We start from the raw sequence: 4,772 nt of genomic DNA, 5'->3' as shown, positions 1-4,772 counted from the left end.
GAAGCAAAGTAATGATGGCATTTTCATCTCACAAGAAGCTTACACGAATGAAATCAAAAGCTTCTGTGGGTTATGTAATCCTAGATCTAGTTAACACGCAGAGAGAAGTGAATAAATAAAATACGTAAAACACGATAAACTCAACAAATAAAATAAATGCAAAAATATAAAAAGAAAATACCGATTTTAGCGTGGAAGAACCTCCAAAAAGGAGCACTACAAGAATTAATATTTTTAACGACCATTTATTAACGATAGGAATTAATTTTGGTCGTTAAAAATGCACAAATAGTGATTCCCGCCGAATAGATGGATCTTTAACGACCAATATTATTTAAGTCGTTTTAGATGATGTTAATCCCGTCGTTAATAGTGTAGATTTGGCGCTTTTTTTTTTTTTTTCGTTTACCGCAAATTTTTTTGCAACTTTCCCACGCAACCTCTCGACTCAGCCATTCACAGAGTCACACCCCCCTCTCTCTCTGTTCTTTCTATATCTCTCTCTCTCTCTCTCTCTCTCTCTCTCTCTCTCTGGCACCTCCCCAAACCCTTTGCTCTACACCTACCCCCATTTCCCTCTTTCCCATTCACAGAGTCACCCCATCTCTCTCTCTCTCTGTTACTTTCTCTCTCTCTCTCTCGCCCCCTCCCCAAACCCTTCGCTCCTCTTCACTTTCCCCCTTCTCCTCCTTTCCCCAAAGTAATCCCGCATCCCGCACCCCACACGCTCGCGAGAGACGGCGCATGCGAGCTAGCGACGGCGCACGCAACAAGAAGCAGATCCTGGACGCACTACGGCACTAGCTTCTCTCACTAGTTCGTCAACACGAGCGACGGCGCATGCGAGCTAGCGACGGCGTGCGGGACAAGAAGTGGATCTCGGATGCGCGCGAGCCCTCTGTCGGCCTGAAGCGGATCCTGGACGACGGCACTAGCTTCTCTCACTAGTTCGTCGACGCTAGCCCCTCTCACTAGTATTTGTAAATTATTTTTTCTTTTTCCAATTTTTTTGTGTTGTCTTTGAAGCTTTCATATATATAGCATTTTTTGTTACATTGTTCTTGAACATGAATCTGTGAAGGGGGAACATTATATATATATATGTATGTATGTATCTTTGTTTCCTTAATTTCGTGTGATGGATTCATAGATCAGGATCATTAATTAGGTGCATGCCATGTCCATTGATCATTGATTGAGTGCCAATTTTTAGTTGTCGATGCACACATATTTTATGATGATGCTAATTAGTTGTCTCCTTGTAAAGTATTCTGAAAAATGCGATTGATGAGTCAAATTTTGACATGCATAGATCTAATTAAATGAGATGTTAACAGCATAAGTCTAAAAACATGTTTGCGGTCCGTCATTTTTCCGCCCACCATTGCTTTTCTCTTTTGTTCCATATTCACATAAGGTGGAATTTTAACTTAATAATTTTTTTAGCATAGGTATATTGTTTCTTGGCTAAGCATAACAACTGTGTAAAATATGGACTCGATTATATTTCTCTAATTATTTCTTCTAAGCTAAAGGATTTGAGTTCAATATAACTTTACATTTATGCTTTTCTGTTTCTTTGTAGGAATTACATATATATTTCTCTTTCCATGCTGCGATTACATTGGGAAGTGCATTTTTTGCTCCACTTATTTTCTCTCTTGCAGTCGTTATATTAGCTAATGTATAGTTAGAGGTGAGCATGCACAAAAAATCAGTTAAAAACAGTAAGATTTCTTCGTAGCTTTTTTAATTTAAAGTGGCACGTCAAATATTTGATAACTTCGGAGGTTCATTATGGTCATCATGATTTTGTTCATCCAGGACATATTCTGGTGTCCGTAACATAAAGTGACAGAGTTTGGGCCAATTGCTATTGAAATTCTCAAAAATAGGTGTGATAGAGGTTAATGGAAGGTCTCAGACTTGATAATTGGCCCAAGTAGATATATTCTTTCTTCCAAATTGTGTTCCAATTCTTCTTTTCTTTTCGCATTGTTTCTATGCATTCGATACATGCTTCTTTTGCCATAAATTAAGAAGTTTAGCGGCCTCTCTGCTTTGCACACGAGGTTAATTAAGCAATCTCCTTACTTTTTGATTTAGGCTATGCCATAATGTTATAGCAGCTTTCATCCGACAGCGGAGAAGATTGTTCTTTTCATCCAACATCAGACTATTTAGCTACTATTATAAGTTTTTTTTTCATATTCAAGTCTTGAGAAGATTGATCTTTTCTAACAGCGATCTCAAGCTTGAAGTGCGTATGAGAGGGAGGACTATAGAACAGCTAAAGATCTTTGGTATATAATTTCAAAATTTCTTAGCCTACTAGTCTTTTATGTATCAAATGTGTTAGTTCATGTAGGATCGTGGCCTAGAAAGATAGTTTAGAGGTGTTTTTCAATATATATAGTCATATAGAAAATAGTGAGTGTACAAAGCCACATAGCGGATAGCAATTCTAAGAATCTTTATCGATCCATTTGTAAACAGTCTACAATTTTTTATGATTTAGACTTGTAACGATTTTTATTATACCTGCAATTTTAATTTTACTTAAACTTTGATTTCATAACCTCTTATTCTTTGTGTTCTACAGCCCCTCACTCTTTCCAAAGAAAAATTGCAGATTGAAGCTACTTCCTCTTTTTTATATTCTCCAAGGTTTGTATTTTTAATCGAACTTTAGTCAATTGTTAATTTTAGTGATCACTTATGTGTTGTTGAAATATTATGAGAGAATATGTAATTATGATTTGCCTTGTAGAATTTCACGTTCAACTTCTTTCCACTTTTCAACTTTGCGACTTCCTTACAATATGTCACTGACCTCTTTGTTTTATATTTTATAAGTTGTTTATTTGCTTTATTATTCAAAATCTATTTGCATGACTTGCTTTTACTTTGTTCTAACATTTTTTCATTCTCTTTTGTAGATAGTTCATGATGATTTTTGGGACAAGAAAGACAATGAATTGCAAGATCCTTTTTTTTGTTTTTAAGTTGATCTTTTTTTGGAAAAATGATGATAGTACTTCATTTTAACACTTTGTTCTTTTGGTGAATGTTGACTATATGTGTAATGCAGTGATGGAAACTAATGTGTACTAGATGAATGGTTAGTAAAAAAAAAATGAAAACTGTGTATGCTAATTACTTTTATTATTAATGAAGTTTTATTACAAGTTTATAAATTGTGGATTTGCTATAAGTTTGTTTATATATATATATATATATATATATATATATATATATATATATATATATATATATATATCATTGTGTATGTAAATTATTTGTTGTTAAATAAATGGCCAAAAATAAATTATCCAAATTCAATATTTGGACATTAACGACGGGAAGATTGGTCGTTGTTTTGTTATTTTCTTCACCTTATGAAATGCTTTTAACGACGGGAAATACGGCCGTTAGTAATATTAACGATGAAACATTTGGTCGTTATTAACACTATGGATAGGATAATTATAGTTTTTGTAATGTCTATTACGATAGTATAACTGGTCGTTATTGTAAAATAGAGTGGTTACTAATGTAGCTAAATAACGACGGTAAATAATGTGGTCGTTAATAGTATATAACGACTAGCAGTTCATTTTGGTCGTCACTATTTTTAACGAAGGAAGCTTTTACGACGGGTCACGACGGATGGAATTTCCGTCGGTAATAACCTTTAACGACGGAAATATGGGTTATCAACGACGGTACTCCCTTTCGTTAAATAAGATATTTCCTGTAGTGGAGTAAAAACCCACAAGATCGATCATGTGAAGAAAACTTGAGTATGCGGTCATTCACCAAATCCACGACTCAACTCTACTCTATACTCATAAAAGGGTGTAATTGGAAAGTGTAGTATATTTATGAATGGTTGTTGAAAGGTTGAAGGTGTAGATGTAAGTCAACATATATGTATGGATGATTTTTGGGCTATGTGAGATGCATGAGCAAGTTATGAGAACACATACAAAAACATAACTTAAACAAATAAAAGATAAAAAATTCACTTTAAAACTTAACACTCCCCCTTAAAGTGAATTTTTAGAAAACAAGTCCGAGCTTGCCGCGAAGTAGTTCTAATGGTCCTTTAGAAAGCGACTTGGTGTAGATATCCGCGCAATTGTCTTTACTTTGAACTTCTTCCACATGAATAATGTTTTGAAGAACTTTCTCACGGATAAAATGATGCTCGATCTCAATATGCTTTGAGCGCGCATGACAAACTGGATTGGTTGCAAGCTTTAGTGCGCTTTGATTATCACCAAAAATTATAGTCGGGGAAGAAATTGATGAATGAACATCTTCGACCAACCGCCGCAACCAAACACATTCTTGAGCGGCTAACGAGGATGCCATATATTCGGCCTCCGTGGTAGAGAGTGACACCGAATCTTGCTTCTTGCTACACCAAGAGATAGCCGCTGAGCCACATGTAAACATATAGCCCGATGTAGATCGTCGATCATCCAAATCCCCTCCTAAGTCCGCATCCGCATAACCTTGCAATATAAAAGAAACTCCATTCCTGAAAAGTAAGCCAAAATCAAGAGTAGAGTTAACATATTTTAATATTCGCTTTGCCGCTTCGAGGTGAGGCTTCCTTGGAGATTGCATGTAGCGACTCACAAGACCGACGACAAACGCAATGTCCGGTCTTGTAATAGTCAAATAAATAAGACTTCCAACAAGTGCTCGATATGGTTGAGGATCCGGGAGAAGTTTGCCTTCTTCTCGTCGTAACTTAATATTAG

General features: G+C 35.7%; 1 long non-coding RNA gene across 2 annotated transcripts; it reads left to right on the top strand.

The window, feature by feature from the left end:
* On the top strand, positions 220-3,197 carry LOC109725283. 2 transcript variants are annotated; one of them, XR_002220225.1, is made up of 4 exons: positions 220-947; positions 1,586-2,303; positions 2,603-2,667; positions 2,940-3,197. It is a non-coding gene; the product is annotated as an uncharacterized LOC109725283 (long non-coding RNA). The 2 variants fall into 2 exon arrangements; XR_002220224.1 differs by having other exon boundaries at positions 220-980.

This window comes from Ananas comosus, linkage group 19, assembly GCF_001540865.1.
Source record: "Ananas comosus cultivar F153 linkage group 19, ASM154086v1, whole genome shotgun sequence".
NCBI lineage: Eukaryota > Viridiplantae > Streptophyta > Magnoliopsida > Poales > Bromeliaceae > Ananas > Ananas comosus.
This window is presented reverse-complemented; position numbering and strand designations above follow the sequence as displayed.